The sequence below is a fragment of the Candoia aspera genome, chromosome 6 (assembly GCF_035149785.1).
Source record: "Candoia aspera isolate rCanAsp1 chromosome 6, rCanAsp1.hap2, whole genome shotgun sequence".
Classification (NCBI taxonomy): domain Eukaryota; kingdom Metazoa; phylum Chordata; class Lepidosauria; order Squamata; family Boidae; genus Candoia; species Candoia aspera.
In genome coordinates, this window is record NC_086158.1 from 1350572 (window position 1) to 1373274 (window position 22703).

A 22703-nucleotide genomic window follows, 5' to 3' on the forward strand; every position below is an offset into this window, starting at 1 on the left:
TTGGCGCTCAGTTGCAGCTACCTCAATTTGGTTTAAACGTAAGAAAGAACTTCCTGACAGTCAGAGCTACGCTACAACAGAACCGTTGGCCTACAAAGGCTGCAGGTTCTCTATCTTGAGAGGCTTTTAAGAAGAGGCTGGAGAGTCACCTCTCGAGGATGGCTTCGTGGGTTTTCCTGCACTTCGCTGGGAGCCGGACTACGAGACGCTCTCTGCGTTTCCTTCCAGCTCCACAGTTCTGGGATTCTATGGGGTCCTGGCAATCATCTACCTTCACAAAAAGGAGAGGCAGAGTTCAGCTGCAAGGCCTGGCAACTGCATTTTTCTGGAGAAGCCACTGGAAATGTGACTAAGGAGGACTGGAAGTGAATTAATGAGCAAATCCAGAACTGGGGGACAGGGTGGAAGCATGGAGCAGAGAATTTGCGCCTGAGTCAGGCATCAGAGCGGGGTGAGAAAAGCCTCTGTAAACGTGTCCGTGCCCAGAGAATGTTTAGTCCTGTTGCTCAGAACATTATTATCCAACCCCCACAGAAGTGACCGGAAATTCCAGACCGATCGGGAGACGGGAATCCAGGAAGTGAGCAGTAAGAGAAAAGAAAACAAACGCAGCCTGCTGTTTCCAGGGGCCTGCTCCCAGCCCAGCTGCAGCTGCGACCCAAATCTTCTCGGGAGCCCTTTGCGTGGGGAACCAGCTGGGAGAGGGGGATGAACGCCGCGTGGAGCAGGCACACAGGTCGCTTTCGCACAAGAGGGGTGTCCCAAATGCCAGAACGGCGGCCTTGCCTGTTTTGCATTGCCTGTTTTTGGCCCCCTCTTGACCTTTCTCTATATCTCACGGACACCCCTGCAACTCCCCCGGAGCTATGCCTGGACGTGTGGGAGGAAGGCACGGCATTCGCGCAGCTCTAGTCTGGTCGCTAAAGGCATTCAGCTTCTGGATTCATGCTCCACACGGAGCCTAAACGCATCAAGCCGGCTGAGTTTCCACCCGCCGTCCATAAGTCCCATCCAAGGTTCGCGTTCACCGAGCGCACTACAGGCAGGCGACCCCAGAGCCTCGAGCTGAGCGGATTGAATGTGTTGGGGGGGGTGCTTTTAGGTTATAGCTCCATAATCCACAGCCAGCCTGTAGGCAAACAAATAGCAGAGTCCTTGGTGCTCTCTGAGCTGAATTGTTTGCGCACACACACGCACACACACACACACACAGCCAAACAGGGAGCAAACCCCACACTCGCCAGCACCGATGACGTTCCGATAGAAGAGAATCTCTTTGGCTCGGGGCTGGACCGTGGTGTCCTCGGTGGCGCTGAGGGCGCTGCCTAGTCGGGCAGCCACGCAGCTCAGAGAGCACCCAGGGCGCCACAGCTCAGCCCTTCAGAGCTACAGGGATTCCCTGCTATTGCAAACAAGTAATTTCTAAAGACATCACCTCGAGTCCCTGGGGCCAGTCGCCGCTTCCTTTCAGGCAAGCAGCAAGTGGCGCAGGCCTGTTAGATGAACCCGTGGAAACAGGCAAGTGTGTCCGTGCGCGCTCTGAAAGGCAAAATGTGTGGGGGGCGGGGGGGGGGGAGAGTTCTGATCCATCGCTCCACCCTGCTGCAATAGTCAAGCTGGCAGTTTTGTCCTGGATTAATTTCCTAGCAGCTCCTTGCACGGAACTTGCGTTTTTAAACCGTCTTTGTACCTGATTAGGTGTTTCCATGGGACTGTTCCTCCAGGGTTAGGGCAAAGGCCTCTCTTCGTGTGCTTAGCTGCCCCAATTCAGCCAACGCCCAGCTGCCTTCTAGCTTCCTGCCCTGAGCCGCTCGCTCTCCCCAGGGAGGTCTACTAAGTGCCCTATTAAGGTCCACCACGTGGTCTGCGGGGGGTCGCGAGGGGTCCGCCGCACTCTTCCCAATTCACACGCCCTCTGCCCCTCCTCCCCGTGTGATCCGAGAGTCGGTTGGCCCCAGGAAGGTCGCTGTGGCGGGAGAAGGAAATGAGGACCGTGAAGTAGCATTGTCAGTACCGAATCTTTTTAAAATGGCAGTTGCCGGTGGGTCTCGAGGGCAGGTATCAAATGTAAATCTGCCTGTGTTGCGCCACGGGGAACTGGGATCTTGCACGAGTACCCCAAAATAAGAAGTTGGAATAGGAGATACAATGATGAATATCTAAAAATGAGATGTTGTGGCACTGCAGATAGAGCTGCCCTGAGCCTTTTAGTGCTGAGAGATTTATATTCTTGACCAGAAGGTTGATGCTAAGAGTTGTTTCTACTATGACAAAATTCTACAGTAAATGAATCCTTAATTTTGGAATGGGGGTATAACATTGGATTTTAAATCTTTTAAAAATAGAGGGGATGGAAAGGCATATACTAATGCAGCCATAATCATGGTTTGCAGGCCAGATCAGGTAACCAGATCAGGTAAGGAATGAGGGATACCTCCAGTCAGGGCTGTTGTTGAACAGTTAATTCTGTGCCACAAGCGTCACGTGGAAAAGTGTCCTATGGATGCCACCCAGGCTGTGGGGAAAACTCCATCTTCCCTTGTTTTCTGGGCAATTGTTGTGGTTGGGGAGTGCAACTTCCCCTTCTATGGATTTGGACTAGGCTTGAAGGCCTTCCAGAAGTTGGACCACAAGCTGTTCCTCGTCTTGGGAACCACAGACTCTGAGTACACAATGCTGGCCCTGGATCTGGGAGCAGATCCAAACAAAGGGGTGGCCATCCAGGGTCCTCATCTTCGTGCAACACGTTTCACCATCTTCTGGGCTCACACTCTACGTTGAGTCTTAAGCTCACCCAACATGCTGGGGCCGCACATGACACTAACCCAGGAACAGATAATTAAGGTTAAGCCTAAGCAAGTTTAATACCTTGTGCAAATGCAGCTCTTAGACCTTTCCCATCCTGGGTGGAGATGGCCTTCAGATGTGCCTGCCTGTGAGCGTGAGTATGTCTCATTAGGAACCTCCTGGTTCTGGTGCAACCAAACCATGCTGCATGTGGTGGTTCTGGAAATACACCACACATAATGAATGTGGAACAGCTGGGCTCCAGATGCTTCTACTTCTGTTTCCAGTTGTTAGCAGACACATGTACAAATACATCATCACTAAATGAAAGCAGATGAACCTCGGGAGAGTCCTAGAGGCAGGGCAGAGGAGCTGTTTGCAGCTCTTCAGGCCAAGGGCAATACCCAGGGCTGTATTCCATGCAGGGGCAGAAGCAGGACAAGGCAAGACACAGATAAGCAATTTCATGATTTCAAAACATGGCCACTAGAGGGGATTAAAGATTTTAGGTAGAGGAAAGATATACAGGCCTGTAAGATGACGTAAAATGCTATAACAATAAAAATACTGGAGGAGACTTTTGAAGAATGGAATCAGAAAATAGTAGCCACAATATCAACAACGTCAGTAACAGTGTCTGCTTCTATGGACAGACTGTATCCAAAAGATGATATTGAAGAACTGTCAGATGTAGAACGAATTTTACCTGGCAAGATAGAGATGGTATCGAAGGTGGATTTATAACTGACAGGCCAAGAGAATGACTTAGAAAAGGGTGTTTCGCTGGATCTGCAAAAGAAACTGGCTGAGGTTTTAACATTTAAAAGGGAAATACAAATGACAAAACAAGAGATTGACCTGGATAATTTTTTCCTACTGGATTTACAAAAGAGGCTTGTTAAAGCCTTGAAGAACTCTGTGCGATGGGACAAGGAAGAAATGAAGAGAAATCAAATCCTGCAGCAATATTTGAATGAACTAAAGGTTAAGACTGTTCGAAGTAAAAGGAAGGAATATAAAGTTGGTTTATTTGGTTAAGGTTGAAACAAGATATGGTGATACCTCTGGCTACCCTTTATGGACCCTGCTGACACCAGGACCAAAAAGATGATGCTTTATGGATTTGTCTATAGATAGATGGGATATGGGATGAAGAGATAATTGTAACCTTTTAGAGGGTGAAGAGTCATTAAATTTGTTTATAGTTGTGATGAAGGTTGGAAGTAACTTCTGTATATATTTCTTTTTCTTTATTGTAGTCTTACTTTTCTCTTTCTTCTCCCTTTATTTTTTCTTGCACTTTTTACTCCCTCTTTCTATTCTCTTTTCTCTCTTTAAGCTTAGTTTGTATTAGATTTTACTATTATAATCAAAATTCTTAATAAAATTATATCTTTATATTATTATTTAAATTATATCATTATCTATAATTTATATATAAATATATAATTTATAAAATGCATTTATATTACTATTTAAATTATATATATATATATATATATATATATATATATATGAATAAAAAACAACTTCTCTTGACATTTTATTTCCGTGATGCAGCCTAGAACTGTTTTGCTTTCTGTGTAGCTGCATCACATGTCCAGCTTGCAATCTGCCAAGATATTTTCTCCAAGTTCTGCTGGCCAATATGATCCCACTCATCCTATATTCATGTCTTTGTTTTTTCCAACCCAAAGGCCTCTGCCCTCTTAAAATTCAAATGCTGGTGGTTATCTTTAAAGTGCTTCATGGCTTGGGGCCAGGTTACCTCCAGGATCGTCTCTCCTCGTCCCATTAGATCTGGCAGGAGAGGCATGCTCCGGGTCCCATCCTCTAGAGAGCGCCATCTGGCAGGACCATGGAAGAGGGCCTTTTCTGCTGTGGCCCCTGCCCATCCTCCTCCCAGAGATCAGGCTTGCCCAGCCCTGCTGGCCTTTGCAAGGCATTGAAAACCTGGCACTGCCATGGAGCCTGGGGCCCTGAGGGCACCGTGCTCAGGGTTATGCAAACGAGTCTTCATGCTGCTATGCTATTCTATGTTATTTCTGTTGTTTCCATTATGTGTTTGTAACTCTTAGCTGCCCAGAGTCATGCCTATGAGATAGGTGGCCATATACATTTATTAAATAAATTAAAACATTCATCTTGCTCATTTCTGCCCATTGTTCCAGCGTGTCAAGTTCCTGCCGAGTCTTGATATGGTCTTCTAACATATTTGCTATCGCCACCCCCCACCCCCAAATTCACTAATAATATTTTTAAGCTCCATGTCCAGGTCATTTATCAGTATGTTAAATGTTAAACATTTCAGGTCTTAGAATGGAGCCCTTCCGTATGGTACTTGACATCCCTTCAACTTGATGTGGAGCCCTTGACATCCACTCTCTGGGGATGATTGTTGAGCAGCTTTTGAATCCAACAGAGGGTAACTTGATCCAACCCACATTTTGCCATTTTCTTCACTAGGATTTCATGGGAGATTTTGTCAACTGCTTTGCTGAAGTCAAGGTAGAACATTCCCACCACGTTCCCCTGATCAATTCAACTGGTCCCTTTAAGGCCAACTGTCTACTTAACAGCTAGCAAGATTCTAGCCCACTGTTCCCAATTTTGGCCCTTTCCAGATGCCTGGACTTCAACTCCCAGATTCCACAGCCAGCATGGCCTTTGATGAGAATTCTGGGAGTTGAAGTCCACATGCCTGGGAGCGGGCAAGGTTGGGAATCTCTGGTTCTCCAGCCAAAGGGCACTCTGCCCCCTAGTGGCCAGAAAAGAAATTCTCCTGCATTTTTATCCTCCCAATTCTCATGCAGTTTATCAATAATGACGTTTGGTCAGGATGGGAACAGAGGATTTTGGAGAAAACCTTCTAGATGCAGTCTGAATGAGTAGCAGTCTGGTAGCACCTTTTCACACTAACATGTTTTATTTTAAGGCATTTATTTTCATGAACTTCACCAGACACATGGAGTGGCTAGACCAGTGTTTCTCAGCCTCGGCCACCTTCAGATGTGTGGACTTCAACTCCCAGAATTCCCCAGCCAGCCAAGCTGGCTGGGGAATTCTGGGAGTTGAAGTCCACACATCTGAAGGTGGCCGAGGCTGAGAAACACTGGGCTAAAGTGATGGAGGGCTGAAAGGGAGGCAGGGGAAGGGGTGGCAGCTGGGGAGAGGTTGTTTTTCATGGGGGTAATGACATTAGTTGAGACCAGAACAAGGTGTAAATGGTCAAACAGTTTCAGGACCCCTGCTCCAGTTCAAACTGGAGGGAAGTGGGAATGTGCAGGAAAGGCACTGGGCTTATCTAGCAGTCAGTAAATCCCCCCCACCCCCCGCCGCCCCCAGCGTTTGCATTCCCAGAACTGAACTTAAAAGGAAACGTGCTTTACTCTTATATAAGAAAAAGAAATCCACAAGAGGCAGCTTGAATGCTGCATCTTGAGTCAAACTCTACAGACCCACAAAAAGTCCTCGCTTACAATTTACTTGTAAATAAGAACCTCTTATAGGGATTTTCACATGTAGTCTGGAATGGTATGTGGGAAGGGCCCTGGGAGACCGGGGTGGTGGTGGGGTCAGAAGAGAGGCTGCTGGGGGAATGGCCAGGCAAGGGAGGGCAGAGCCCGCAGCTGCACAGCGGGCAGAGAAAGAGGCTCACAGAGGAATTTCGCTAACGTATCAGGCAGTAGAAGAGAGGGCAGGAGATCTGTCTTTTCACACTTGCAAGGTCCTGTCAAGGTAGCCTTACAATAGAGCAGAATTAGCTCATCTGGTCGTGCTTCCTGTCCGGTCCGCCTGGAAGGGCTGACGACTTCGGGAATCTCTCTTTGTGGCAGGACCGTTCTGATCTGCAGGACCGTTGCAAGGATGACCAATGCTATTAGAGAGCCACTGCACTGTGGTGCAGTGTATTTCGTCAGTGTAATGTGGCTGCACTCGGAAAGTGAGTCCTGAGTTCCGGTCCCCACTCAGCGCTTGATCTCACTGATGGTCTTTCAGCTAATCACTTTCTCTTAGCCTGCCTACCTTACAGGACTGTTGCTGGGGAAGTAAACTTAGTTGTACTGTATACCCCATCCTGAGCTTCTAGGGAATAGATAGGATATAAATTAAGAAAATAAATAATAACCTGATGAATGGAAACATGGAAGAAACGACACAATTAATCATTCCGTATTATATTTTATTTTAACATAGTATTTATGGATTTGTTCCATAGCCCTTGAACAAGAAGTGTCTCTAGGCAGATAATAGGGAAGGAAGGAAGGGAGGGAGGGAGATGGGACTGAGAAGAAGGAAGGAAGGAAGGAAAGAAGGAAGGAAGGAGGGAGGGAGGTGGGAACGAGAAGAAGGAAGGAAGGAGATGGGAATGAGAAAAGGAAGGAAGGAAGGAAGGAGGGAGGGAGGGAGGGAGGGAGGGAGATGGGAACAAAGGAAGGAAGGAGGGAGGGAAGGAGATGGGAACAAAGGAAGGAAGGAGGGAGGAAGGGAGATGGGAATGAGAGGAAGGAAGGAAGGAGGGAATGAGAGGAAGGAAGGGAGGGAGGGTTGTTATTCCAAAGCATGCTGGTTATCTTCCTGGAACACTTCAGATTTTATCCCTCTCTTGTGCATTCCTACCATTCAGGCTAGGTGGCAACTTTCCCCAGTGTGTGTCTCTGCAGATGTGCCGGATGGCAACCACCATTGCTGAAGGCGGCACATCAGAAGGCTGCCTGGGCTGAATCGTGCGTGCGGATCACGAGATGAGACGCAGTGGCAGAAACTGGTTCACCCAGATACGGCTGGAGAGTTGACCAGGCCTTGGCCCCGCAGGTGGGCTGCGGTGGAGGAAGGGCTCTTTGCGCAGAGCATCTCTTGCGCGTTGTGGCCACAGGGCCTCGGCTTCAGAAGAGGTCGAGAAAGACCCTTTTCTGTGTGAGACCGGAGGAGACAGCACCAGGTTTGCTCAGACCACCCAAGGCAGCTTTGGATGGGAAGAAGGAAGTGCCGGGACTTTGAGGAGACACGGGAGAAGAAAGGGCAGGGAACCGATTAATGGGACTGGGTGTCCAGCCTCGCTCCCGTCATCCTGAGCAGCATGGCTTCTGAAAAGAGCTGCAGCCCAACCCGGCTGGAGGGCTTCAAGCGGGGAACCTTGCTGGCAGCTGCTGAGAAGCTACTAAAAGGCACAGCACAGGAAGCCCAGGTTCCCTCGTTGTCTCTGAAACATCGATCCGGTGCTTCCTTGCAGGGCCAAATCACTGTGTAGGCAGCCTCCCCAGGCTGGGAAAGACCCGGGGGCAGTTCATGTGGCCAGTCCCTCCCAAGGCCGACAGCCTTCCTCAGCCCCCAGCTGCAAGCCAGAAGGCCCTTTTCTACCGTCACCCATGCGAAGGCTGTTGCAAAAGAACCGACCCAGACATGTTGAGCCTTTGGGAGAAATGCAGACCAAGCCCCGAATAAAGAGGGACGTGAGGCCTCCCTCAGGAGAAAGAAGGGCAATCTTGGGGCCCATGGGAGGAGGGCCAGCAAAGAGGTGGAAAAGGGCTTCGCAGCCCTCAAAAACTTTGCCTAGAACGTCGGGAACTGCCCCAGGAACGAGGACATCAAATCACACCAGCTCAGGAGCCTGCTAATTCCTGAAATCATCCTTTTATTTTATCTTAATAGCATGCAATGAAATTATTATACAAAACATCCATCCATACACACACACACACACTTTCTGTCCCTGTTTATCAGGAGGACAGAGCGTCAGTGAAAATAAGTCTGATCCAGTGAACTAAAACATCAAGAGCTGCTAGGAAGTTGACTACGGAGAGGCAGAACTTTTTTAGCAAAAGGGTTCCTTAATTGCAAAGTCATCAGGAAGGAACGGGCTGGGGCTGCGGGGTCGCTGAAGCTCTTTCCCTAGGACTGGGGGAGATGTTCTGGATGCTGCAGCATCAACCCAGGCAGGAAATCTGTAGGAAAGCAAGCAATGAAAAGTGAATCACAAGCAGGTTTCCTTGCGCAGACACTTCCGGCAGGGAATACAAATTCCAGAACAGACAAGCTGTTGGGGTGGGGGCAGGGGGGGCGGCTGCCTCTGGCAGTTGAGTGCAACTGAACTGCAAAAAGTGGGTAGGACCAAAGAGTTTTAGAGATTAAATATAAGCACAACTGAAATGAAACTAAATTAATTAAAAACAGTTATACTCCAGATGCATTTAATTATTTCTCCCTCTGGTCCCTTGAAAAAAAAAGGACAATGTGGGAAATATTTCCCAGCCCATCCTGCAGATGGCAAGAACTGAATCCAAGACCTTCTGTCTGCCAGAGAGGGCTTCCAGGGAGTAGGAGCAGGACAGCCGCCTGCATTCTGAACCTCCCAGCCTGAGCAGCTCATGGGCGGCACCAGATGTTGGCCGGCGTCCTTCACCAGGCCAGTCATGCACCTAGAGCTGCATTGGGTTCATGTTTTATTTCCAGTTTAGCCTACGGGGCCAACCCAGCCTACCGGGTTTCTTCATAGCTCAGTCTGTTCAGCCCCCAGGTTCTGCAGAGTCCCAGCCAAATCCCCAAGAGGCTTTTATTTTTTATTTATTTATTTAATTTTTATCCCGCCTTTATTATTTTTATAAACAACTCAAGGCAGTGAACGTACCTAGTACTCCTTCCTCCTCCTCTTTTCCCCACAACAGCACCCCTGTGAGGTGAGTTGGGCTGAGAGAGAGGGACTGGCCCAAGGGCACCCAGCCGGCCTTCGTGCCTAAGGCGGGACTGGAACTCATGGTCCCCTGGTTTCTAGCCTGGCGCCTTAGCCACGAGGCCAGACTGGTCTAAGCCAATAGATGGTTCTAAGGAGAAGACCAGGGTCTCCGAAAGAAGCTGCCCAGAATTTCCCACCAGTGGAAGATGGGGGAGGAAAATGGCAGCCGGGTTCTTCCTCTGGAGCGGGTCCTGCCCTCTCCTCCCCCATCCCTGGCAGCTTGTAAGAGGCGAAGAGGGCAAGGACCCGCTGCACCGAGCTACGCCTGCTTCGTGTGACCTGATCTTACCTGTGGCATCTCCTAACCTCTGGCGCTGCTCAAACGGCTGACTCCAATCCGATCTAGAGGAATCCCAAACTGCTTCTTTGGCAGCTCTACAACTTTCCTGCGAGAAAGAGAGTAGTCAAGGAAGGGGACTCCAGAGGAGTTGTGTAGGCCTTGTGGTAGACCACACCCACGACCCTTCTACCAGCTCTGCACATCCCGAAAGGTCCCCATCCGTTCTCCCACTGTCAGTAAACCTTTTGCCAAGTACGTACATCCATCTGCTTGCTCTGCTTCTCCACCCATTATGGACAACTCGCAATCCTTCACTCCATCCTCCCTGTCAAACACAATTATCTCGGTCTCTGATATAGCAATGCTTAAATCCCCTTCACTGCATCATACAAGCCATTCAACAGTTGCTGCAAATAATTCAAGTTTTCAGCCAGCAACGTGGTATCACCTGTGTGCAAAAGTGCACATACCTTCACGTCCCACTCCACACACCTCTATGTCACCAGGAGCATTCCTGATACATTCAGCCATCGATGCATTAAACAAGCAAAGGGGCACTGCACATCTCTTCTTACTTGGAGCCATCCACTGGGCACTTGGTTTATTCTCACATGCTTTACTTCCGTCATCTTACCTTGCTCTGAAAACAACCTTCAGCTCCAGGTCTGCACAAAACACGCCATGATTCAGGCCTGCTTGTTTCATCACACCCTTTCCCCCAAAAGACAGCGCAGAACAAACTTCCTCCCGTTCATTTGTCTCTCAGCCACCCGTTAAAGAGCAAAACTGTGGCCGGCACGCCCTCTGCCTGGCACAAAGACGCCCTGCACTTCCAAACGTTGCTCGGAACAGCCACCTTTGGAACCCTTTCAGAATTTTTCACGCCCCGTCACAAACAACGCAGTCGCAACCCCTCCCGCCCCAGTTCCTGCATTCATTCTTGCCTCCCATCTCTTTGTACGGCACAACAGCGACAACCTCCTTCCAGCTGTCAGGCACAGCTGCAGCCTTCGCACTCACACGGAGCCAACTGTACAGCCGCTCCGCCAACAAGCCACAGTCGTATTAACTTTTCCAGTTACACCAACGATACCATTTTCCAACATCCTGACAGCATTTATGCCTTCATTTTCACTATTTTTCCTCAGACACGAGCATTCATAACCTTTCCTTCAATTACACTCTTTTCTCAACCATTTTATTTTATTTTATTTTATTTTTATTTATTTTATTTTTATCCCACCTTTATTATTTTTATAAATAACTCAAGGCAGGGAACATACCTAGTACTCCTTCCTCCTCCTATTTTCCCTGCAACAACAACCCTGCAAAGTGGGTTGGGCTGAGAGAGAGGGACTGGCCCACAGTTACCCAGCTGGCTTTCATGCCTAAGGCAGGACTAGAACTCTCAGTCTCCTGGTTTCTAGCCTGGTACCTTAATCTCTAGACCAAACTGGCTCTATTTTATTATTATTATTTTATTATTTATTAATTAAAAGTATTTATTAAATATTTTATTTAAGGATATTATTTATAAAAGGGGACGTGGTGGCGCTGTGGGTTAAACTGCTGAGCTGCTGAGCTTGCCAATTGGAAGGTCGGCGGTTCGAATCCGCGTGATGGGGTGAGCTCCCGTTGCTAGTCTCAGCTCCTGCCAACCGAGCAGTTCGAAAACATGCAAATGTGAGTAGATTAATAGGTACCGCTTCGGCGGGCAGGTAACGGCGTTCCGTGTAGTCATGCTGGCCACACGACCACAGAGGAAGTGTCTACGGACAAACGCCGGCTCTTCGGCTTTGAAACGGAGATGAACACCACCCCCTAGAGTTGGACACGACTGGACTTAATGTCAGGGGAAACCTTTACCTTTACCTATATTATTTATACTTAAATCTCGGGGGAGATGGACGGTGGCAATTTGAAGAATAAATAAATAAAATAAATAATATTTAAATATTTTATTTATAATATTATTTAAATATTATTAAATATTTTATTTAATATTATTTATTTATTTTATTTATAATAACATTTATTTTATTTATACATATTTATATTTTATTTATTTATTTATTTATTTAAATATTATTAAATATTTTATTTAAATGTTTATTAAATATTTATTAAAATTATTTATTTTTAAAAATGATTATTGTTTTATCATTATTTTCAGGCACATCCCTAAAAACTCCTTCTAGCAGTTCCTCAGTTCAGTCTGCTCCCAAATCATGTCATCAGTTTTAATTTTAATTCCATTCGCTCTTCCAGAGTGTCCTAGTTCAACCCACTTCCAGAACAACTGTTCAGTTCCATCAAAATCACTCAGCCTACCTTTTTCTCCCTTTCTTTTAATCTTGATTAATCCTGCTGTCTTTGACTATATTGTTCACTTCATGTATTCTTTGCCTTTACTCCCGACCTTTAGAAGGGCCCTGAAAACCTGGTTCTGCCGTCTCGCGTGGGGCAGGCAGGTGGGCAACCATCCAGGGGGTTGGCTCACGCCTTAGAGCCCCTCCCACCTGATCAGAATTTTAACCTCTTGGATTTTATACTTATTTCTTGCATTTTCTATCTGTAATTGTTTTTATAGATGTTAATTGTTATTATTATAGTCTTGATTTTATTGATTTTATGGTAAACTGCCCAGAGTCTCCCTCTTGAGGGAGATGGGCGGTAGCAAAATTTGAATAATCGAGTAATAAATATTCTGTACAACTGACATAACCTCAAAAAAACCAAGAGTATGGCAACCAGCTTGATTGATAACTGGCAAATAGAGGGAGAAAATGTAGAAGCAGTGAAAGACTTTGTATTCCTAGGTGCGAAGATTACTGCAGATGCTGACTGCAGTCAGGAAATCAGAAGACACTTAATCCTTGGGAGAAGAGCAATGACCAATCTCGATAAAATAGTTAAGAGCAGAGACATCGCACTGACAACAAAGGCCCGCATAGTTAAAGCAATTGTGTTCCCCGTAGTAACATATGGCTGCGAGAGCTGGACCATAAGGAAGGCTGAGCGAAGGAAGATCGATGCTTTTGAACTGTGGTGTTGGAGGAAAATTCTGAGAGTGCCTTGGACTGCAGGAAGATCCAACCAGTCCATCCTCCAGGAAATAAAGCCAGACTGCTCACTCGAGGGAATGATACTAAAGGCAAAACTGAAGTACTTTGGCCACATAATGAGAAGACAGGACACCCTGGAGAAGATGCTGATGCTGGGGAGAGTGGAGGGCAAAAGGAAGAGGGGCCGACCAAGGGCAAGGTGGATGGATGATATTCTAGAGGTGACGGACTCATCCCTGGGGGAGCTGGGGGTGTTGACGACCGACAGGAAGCTCTGGCGTGGGCAGGTCCATGAAGTCACGAAGAGTCGGAAGTGACCGAACGAATAAACAACAACACAACAACAACTGACATATTTGTCCCGGCATTCTCATTTTCTCCAGACCACTAAAAGCTGAACCAAGCTGAACTCAGCACTAAGCAAGCTTAGATTACTGTGCAACTGCTAGATTTTTTTAAATTTAACCCAATCAAGCACCTTCTGTAAACCAACAGCCAGTGAGACACGCAGTGCTGATACTACTGCAAAAAATTGGAGTTGTCCTAAGATTTTGGGTCATTAGGAGCACAGAGTTTGCAGTAAGAGAGGCTCTTATTTCGGTGTTGGACCAACGATGCCACCAGAGGAAAGAAGCTGGAAACTTTTGGCCTCCTTCCACAACAGATTTCCCCCCCCCCTAATAATTAAGCTAGTTGATTTTGTCTTTACTGGACTTGCTGTCTCAAAAGAAAGAAACAAACAAACTAGGAATCTGAAGCAGCAGTTGCATGAAGTTCGCATCGCACTCGTAACATCCCTCTTCTCGGGGGAGATGGACGGTGGCAAAATTCGAAGAATAAATAAATAAAATAAACAGACAGACAGACAGACATGGGGTAGTTGAACTTCTGGAATTTAAGGGCAGCCTTGGTTCCTATCCTGTTCCAGGAATGGCATTTTGGCATCATCTGGACTAGATGGGCTTTTGGCCTGATCCAGCCTCACAGCTGAAATCTTATGTACTTATAGTTAATAACCCCTGCAGGTGTTTTCCCCTCCTCACTGCCCTTACAGACTCATGGTGAGCACAGCTGGACCTTCTGAAACACTGTTAAAATCTTGGAAGACTTTGAAGATGGGGAGTATCTAATTCCATATGGGAATCTGCATTTTTAAGTTTTTATTTCTTACAGCAAACACAGCGACTTTGGCTCTTTGAAAGGATGCTGGACATGTGGAGCTGCAAGGGGGCACCTTGGTCCAGCTGACACTCTCGGGTGGTCTTCCAGCCACCTCGCCAACTGGGCTTCCCAGCAGCAGACAACCTTAAGGAGCAGCAAGCGTGAAGCAGGGGAACCCTCCACGTCACCCACCTCTGCTTGGTTTTCAGCCCCGCTGAAAGTCTGTCAAGGGGGGAGCCAAACCCGGAGAAGCTTCTCTTCTTCTTGGTCTCAAAGACATCGTTTTCAAGGGACGCCAATTCGTTCAGGAGTAAAACTTTGGCCACCAGGTCGGCAGGTGACTTCTCCTCCCCGGAGGGAGGAAGCTGTCCTGGGCCGGGAGTGAGGGCGGGATCAAGGGGCTGCTGCAATGCAAAAGAAGATGGGCTGACTCAGGATTGCGGCTTTGTAGGCAGACGTTCTCAGATCTCCAGCTAAAAGGCGGTCTGGCAGACTTTCGCCGGATGGTGCAATCTGGTCGGATCCACCAGACCCATACTGCACCCATGGGCAAGGCTAACTATATCCAAACCGCCTAATCCTCAGTTGGGTTTGCTTGACGTGTTTAACTAGGTCAGGCAGGGAGATAGCAGGGACATCTGTGCCCACCAAGCCTTGTTAGCATAAGCCCCGGCTTGTTTTGTGCAGCTTAATATACTGTGCAGGCCCAGAAAATAGATGAATTCAGAAACCTTGTGAAGGAGCCTTTATGCTGGCGAGACGTGCCCTCTGCAAAGTGCAGATTCTGCCACCCCACGTCCCGCTTTCTGGAAAGCTTTCCAGGATAGACCCAAAGCTTCCCCTTCTACTCTTGACTTGCACCATAAATAAGAGGAAGGGGGTCTCCTTACCCACAACTTTCTTTTGATGGCCCCCAATTCAGTAAAAAGGTCAGGTCTGGAGTGTAGCTCCTGCTGGCTTCATGGACAAGGTCGTGTCCTTTTTCCAACAGCAGTCCAGAAATGGGTCACCACTGCTTTATTTGGGATGCTTAATTTGATTGCCCAACCCAGCCCAAGACCCTGGGATTTCTGGCCTCCCACCCAGAAAGGTCTGTCTAGTGCATTGGCTTTTTAATTGCCTCCATTGACACAACACACTTAAGCTGATTAACAAATTAACCAACGTTCTGGCTTTGCACTATGCGTTGGACCATGAGTTAACCATCAGGCTGGTTTTGCACAACACAGTTGGCTCTAAAATGCTGAACTGAGGTTAACATTAATCAATGGCTCCTCCCCACAAGGATGCTGCACCAGTTTAAGGCTGCTCTGGGTCTCTCTCATCCCAGTGTGGGCAGTGTCAACCCGCCTCTTGGCTCCTGGGCTTTGGCTGCCCTTGGGGGTCCTCCAGGAAGATGGTGGCTTGGTGATGTTGCACCTCATGGCTTAATTTTTACTTATTATTTTTGTTTTTACAACCCCTGTGGGTGTTTTCTGCTCCCCACCACCCTCACCAACTCATGTTGAGCATGTCTGAGGCCAGCATGAACATCTTTGAAGACTCTGGAAGCTTTGAAGAGGAGAAGCCACTTGAGGGCGTGCTGAGCAAGAAAGCCTCAGGACAGAGCATGTCACCACCCAGCGATCTTGGCCAGCCACAGGCAGATGGGCCTGGCTTGGCTCCCCACTCACCTCTTGCAGGGCCTGTGCCTGGAAGGCTCTCCTGGGCTGCCACAGGAGCAGAAGGGCCAGGATGAAGTATCCTGCTGTCTGCCGGCAGGACTGCATCTGCAAAAGAAAGAAACTCCTTTCTTAAATTTGCAGGAGGCTGTTGCTAGAGGAGGGCCAGTCTGAGCTTTGCTTGGGGAGCACAAGTCTTCTGCGGCACACAGCCACTTCTGGGCCAGGAAAGGTGAAGGCTCTGCTGAAAGCAGAAGGAACCAGCTGCTGTGCTCCAACACACCACCAGGTGGCGCTCATGCTCTCTGACTGCTTCATTTCCGCCAGAAGACCAACCGAGGGAGTCTGTTTTGCTTTGATTCTGCCTTGCAAATGCCAAAGAAATTGTGTGAAAATTCACACAACAATCCACAAAGAAAGGGAGTAAGATAAAATCTTTATGCACAAGTCTAATTTACACATTTTTGTCCACATTTTTCCTACTGAGCACATTTTGCCCTTTAATATGAGGCATTTTCATGTACACAGTTACAGAATATAGAGGTAGTCCTCGCTTAACAACCATTTGTTTAGTGACAGTTCAGATGTTCCATCCGGAACATACCTGCATGCTGGAACCCCCCTGCAGAGGATCCCAAAGCAGGATTTGTGTTCCAGTCTCAGCAGGGCCCACTTCTGCCGGAGCTCCACATCACTCATCGCCCAAGTGGGCTGTTTCTGCCCCTGCCAGAGCCCCTCCTCTCATCCCCACATCTCCAGCTTTGGGGGCCCTCTTGTGGACGGGGCTTCTGTGCTTTCAGCCAGCAACGCTCTTCAGCCGCTTTTTCACACCCAGGCCTCTGATTAGTGAGGATGGATATCCCTCTCTGGTTCCACTGATTTTTTTTTCCCCGAGGAAATGCTCCACGGTTAAACTGAAGGACTGGGGGATGGGGGGGGGGGCTCTAAATTATGTACCTTGGCCTTCCCCAGGCTGTGTTCTCAAGCTATGCTGTTTCCCAGAATGACAGTGGCGGGGTGAGGTGTTGGAGTTCTGCAGGGCATCAGCTGGGAAGGATGCAAAATATGACTGCATTCAAAGTAAATTATTGCTTCCATAAATTACAGCTGTGTAGAAGAGGAAGAGGAAGAGGAGGAGGAGGCCTTGAAGCTGCATCCCAGTGGAGTGGAAGAAGGGCACAGTGCCTGGAGGTCAGCTGGCCAGTCCTCCATAATCAAGAGCTCGGTTTTTAACCGGTCCTGCTGGAAGCAGCCCGCCTCCCCTCATCAAGGCTCCTGTGCCAGACATGCCAGCCGGTCCTCTCTTCCAGCCTTTCGGGAGCACCCAGTCCAATGCTCAAGGTGTGCGCAGTCCAGACGCTCCTGCCAGCGTCCAGCAAAATGCCGGCATACGCACAGCCAAGCAGGGGCTCTCTCCGTGTCCAAAGGGGATTCCCCCCCGTTAGCCCCACGTCCAAGGGGGGGAAGGGAGGGGCTTCCCAGCAGAGGGCAGAGCTTCTCCAGCACTCTTCCGCAGACAGGTGTCTTCAGCCATTCCCAGCTGACCCAAAGGGCAACCGTTTCCGACCTTGGAAAAGCGACTCCACCGAGCTCAAAAGGCACCAAGTCAGGCTGGGCCACCAAGACCATAATTCTGTTCCAGCCGTGGCAGAAAAAGAGGACATGGAAACAGGCCTCCTTGATCAATGGGACGGCTTCTGCACCAGACAGGGCAGCGCACAGGAGGCTGGGAAAACCAGACCCTCGGCCCTTCGCACTCCTCCAAGCGCTGCCCTTTGCACAAGTCTTTAGCCTTGTGGGCAAACGGAAGAGGCCACGTGGGGGGGTGGGGAGGGAGGACACAGCTTTGGGGGCATGAGAAGGGCTTCACCAGGGTTTGCAGGGCATGTGACGGCCACCCATGAAAAGCAAGGGGCCAGGGGGTCTTTGGGGAGAGGCCTCGGGTGTTTTCAGTATGTGCTTCAGCCTGGTCCAAAGGACCATCCTGCTCCTTCATCGCCTCCAGTGCAAAGGAAGGGTCCCAACGTGGTTCCCACCTGGGAGCCACAGAAGAGGTGATGGAGGGCAGCATACTCTGTGCCCATCTCAGGAGCGAGAGAGAAGCGCACCGCCTGCCTCCCGGGGAAGGGCCCTGGCCAGAAGACCCCGACCTCAGCTTTGGGGTCCTCCATTTGCAGCAGCCATCCGCCAAGCAGCTCCCCTTAAGGAACACGGGAATTTGAGAAAGGGCCACATTCCCTGGCAGAGGAAGCTTCCTGTGGACTGAAGTGGGGAGGCTGTCTGGACAGGGGCAAGGATGGCCAGCAAGGCTAATTGGGTGGGTGGGTGGGCAGTAACAGGGTTCCAAGGAGAAGTTCTGCAGTCAGACCCTGGTTCAACAGCCAGGCTGATTTAGCCCAAGCTCAGCTGCAGCTATCTAGAATAGCAAAAGCAAACAAATAACACTCCCCCCGACCTGCCAATAAATTGTTCCATTTGCAGAGCTGATGCTTTTTTAGGGCTTTGGTGGCCAGGGTTCCAATTGGTTCACCTGTCTCCCGGCTCCTGGACTTCAGCTGAAGGAGCATTCTCCTCTTAGGTCCTTTAAGGGGAAAGACAGCTTGACAGCTTTGCAGACCCCTCTCCATATCAACTGCACAGATGTTTTTGCATATGGGCACACCAAATGCATTCCCCCTGACTGATGCAATTTTAAAGCACAATCAGAACTGATTGGGGCTGTTTTACTCTTTGCAGATTCTGGCACCTGTTCCCACATACAGGATAAGCTGGGCAAAAAGATGAGGTTGAGTAGGAACAAGTTCTGTCTGCTTTCTCCTTTTTACCATGGAAAAAAAAGCACTGGGGTATGTTTTTTTTTAAAGGATTGTTGTGGATGGGCAAGTCCTAGCAATTTTTTTTCCTGTTCTTTCACACAGACTAGGAAGTGAGGAGGATATTTCCAGTGCTTCAGGACCAGGGGTGTCAAAAAAGTCAAGATGGTGGCCACAACCATGTGATCAAAATTTTACATCACACCTGTTAAAAAAAGGGGGGGGGGCTCAATATCATGCCTGTGACCCATTTTGACCCCCTTCCCTGCAGACACTGCTGTTCAATAATCTCTCCTTCTCCCTTTCTCTCTTTCTGTATCTCCCTCCCAAGATAATCTTCAGGATCCTGGTCCTGCCCGTCCACGTTTTCTCCCTTCCTGTCCAATATGGCTACAGGGAAGCTTTTTCTGGGACAAGCTTGGGGCTTGTGAATTCCTTCCCCATGGAAGTTCCCAAAGCCAAACAGGAGAGGCTAAGCAAAACAGGTGTGCAGAACCATGAGATAGGATACCCGGGAAAGACACAGTCGCTTTTTAAGGACTGTCAGGCTGAAGAAGATCAAGGCCTCTTCTCCCTCATTCCAGAACAAAAGGTTCAAGCTGCAGGAAGGGATGCTTGAATTGGGATGCCTGCAGGGGAGGGACCGGATGGCCCTCCAGATGCTGTGATTCCCCGATTCTCTGGTCCATACTCAAATCCTGACCTGTGTCTGCAGTGTGTAGGTAGACGAGGTTATGGAGGACATGCTTTGTGCCCAAAGATTTCTGAAAAGCTTTTGCAAACACAACCTTTGCAAAGCTGTGAGAATCCTCCTGCACTGAAAACGAAAGTGCAGCAGACATTGACGAGGGGCCTCTTTCGTCCCCAAGGCCTTTCCAGCGTTCGAATGGTAAGTTTGTCCACTTTATTCAGGGATCCTTTTTAGAAATAACTGGCTATTTTTTATTTTCTCAGAAATTCCCAATTGATGTTCAGCTCAGCCGCATGATCAGTAGAGCCTGGCTTCACCGCTGCTTTGGAACAGAAGGCGGCTTAGATCAGAATCCTCACTTAATCCAGGTTCCTAAGGAAGGCGGTTTCTACCCAGGTTCTGCACTCAGGCAGGAAAAACCAGATGTGCAAGTAAAAGATAGGTGGTCCCTGGCTCAGCAGTGGTGCTCGTGAGAAGGATCTGAGTGACTGGGAAGAGCCCAGATTAAGCATGAGCCAGCAGGGTGCTGCAGCGGCCAAAGGAGCCAATGCAATCTTGGGCTGCATCCACAGGGGGATAACGTCGAGATTATGGGAAGTGATAGTCAGCATTATGGTGCACCGGTCAGACCATACCTGGAATGCTGGGTCCAATTCTGGTCACCAAAATGCAAAAGGGATGCTGAATGATTTGAGAAGAGTGCAAAGGAGAACAGAGAAGAAGCTAAAAATCCTGTGAAGACGGGTGAAAGAACGGGGTCTGTTCAGCCTGAAGAAGAGAAGGCAGAGGGGAGACACAAGAACAGGCTCCACCAGTGGGTGGAAGCTTTGCCGAGGGAGATCCAAACACAGAATCGGGGAATTTCCTGATTGTGAGAGCTATTTAGCAGGAGAACAGCCTCCCTCCTGGAGTCTGGAGGGCTCCATCACCAGAGGGTCTTAAGCCAAGGTGGGGCAGTCTGGGATGCTCTGAAAATCCCTGCCCTGGGCTGGGGGTGGGCTCGAAGGTCTCCAGGGCCAATTCCAACCCTACATCTCTATGATTCTATGATATGTTGGACAGCAAGCCCTATCTTACCATCCGGAACACCTGGAAGGCTTGCCTTGGAGAAGATGGCTTCATTCAAGGAGAAAAAGGGAGAAAAAAATGCCATGGATCAAAACTGCCTTTCTACAGAAGCGACGAACTTGGTCCTCCCTCCATCACGGGCCCTGGCTTATCCTTGTCAGAAGCTTTTGCCGTTGATCAGTCCTCAAGGAACCACATCCTTATTATCTAGATACGGAAGTGGCAGATGTAAAAATAAGTGGCAGGGTTAAATACACTTGGTCTGCCCAGCTGAACATCTGCCCGGCTGTTCCTTCAAGCTACATTTAAGCCCCAGCAGGCTAATCAAAATAAACACAATGGGACCTGCCCTATAAAAGACAAGGTGACCTAAGCCATGGCCGAAGCAACGTTAGAAGTGGAGGCCGCGGGAAAGCGGCTTGTTCCCCTGTAGGACAAGATCAGTCCAGATGGGAAACATCACGCAAGGAATGGCTTCATTGTCCCGTGCCCGGGTTAGACCATGCTTGGGGTCCAGTTGTAGGCATTGCACTGAAGAGGGGCAAGGAGATGCTGAAGGCAGAGTGAGTTCAGGGGAAGGCTGCCAAGTTGCGCCGAGGGCTGGGAGCTGAGCCCTTTAAGGAACAGTCAGAAGATTTGGACACATTCAGCTTGCAATCAGAAGGTCTGGTGGAGACACCAAAATGTCACAGGTGGTCCCTGGCAGGAAAGGGCAGGGCTCTTCACTGCCCACACTGGGAGCAGGAGGTGGAGATGAAAAGACTCAGGTGGGATGTGAAGAGGAATCTGGTCTTGGTAAGAGCTGCCAAGCAATGGGACCGTTGGTCAGGACCGAGATCGAGTGGACTCTTCTTCACCGGCAGCCTTCAAAGGTGGGCTGGGGGGCTCCCTCTTGCAAGGGGTTCCTGAACTGAACGGAGGATGGACTAGATGACCCTGAAAGTTCCTTCCAGCTCATTCACCCTTAAGCTGAGCCCCTTCTGGCGTGAGGCCTCCCACGTCAAACCTTTCAAAAGGGCTTCTCTACCACAATCCTGTGGAGATGTTGGCCTCTTAATAGCAGAATTTAAATACTGATTATTTTAGCTTTAATTTCTCAGTGTGAGTCGAGTCTAGAGAAAATCCCCCCCACCCCCAATATTTCAAACCTGAGACTGTCATTTACTAGACCTTCTGGTACAGTTTCTCGACCTGGCTGGGAAATTCTGGAAGTTGAGGTCCACGTATCTTAAAGTTCCCAAGGTTGAGAAACACTGCTTGGGTATCTCTCATTGGCTCCCCTTTCAAGTATTCTATTTCATGTATTTATTTTACAAATTTATTCACCGCCCATCTCACCCCTACGGGGGGACTCTGGGCGGCTTACAATAAAACAGGATTAAAATATAAAACCATCACATTACAAAGTATTGCCCTGAATAAGTGTTCATGCTCTTCTTCGAACCCCTTGTTCAGACAGCCGTCTTTCTTTCTTTCGTAGGGTGATTTATTCCAACCTCATTTCTTGTCCCAAAGCAAGCAAAGATAGGCCTAAATTTATTTGCCCAAGCACACAAATCTTGCGAACGTCAAACCCTTCCGTTCCCACTGCGACTGGCTCCAGATCTTCCCCAGCAGCCTTCTTTTCACCATGGGAAATTTTGCCTGGCCAGCCTGCTCACGAGGAGAGGCTGCCCGCTCCTTCCAAAGGGTTCTTACGGTAGCCCTTCAGGTGGGGAGCCAGGAGAAGAAACTAACTCCTGCTTTATACCTACACATGCAATACAGGTAGTCCTCGTTTAACAACCATTCGTTTAGTGATGGTTCAGACTTACGACACTGCTGAAAAAAATGACTTACGACCAGTCCCCACACTTATGACCATTGCAGCCTCCCTGCAGTCACCTGATCACGGTTTGGGTGCTTGGCAACTGATTTGCATTTATGACCTTTGCAGTGTCCCGTGGTCATGTGATCACTATTTTCAACCCTCCTGGTCAATGGGAACCGCATGGTTCACTTTAACAACCGCAGTGATTCGCTAAGCAAGCACCACAAAAAAGGTCATAAAATCGGGTCAGAGTTGCTTAATGACCGCTTTGCTTAGCAACCAAAATTCTGGTCCCAACTGCGGTAATTAAGTGAGGACTACCTGTACTGCATGGTTGACTAAGAAGCAGAAGTTCAGCTGAGCTCAGGGAGACCTACTTGGAGGCCAGGAGGGGGCTGGCGTGCTCAGAAGTCCTTGCAAGGATGTGACATCTTTGGGCAATCTTTGCAAAGCGAGCTGCTTGGTTTGCAGATGGGCCAGCATGCAAATGCCTTCCTGCCCCACAGGTGGTGGAATGATTTGCTTGCTCGTGAAAATGAAATTACGCACTGACTGTGCTCCATGACACGTGTAACCAATTAGTCAAAGCCCTGACCAGTTAGTCACTCCATGTGCCAAGTTTGGTTTCTCCTTG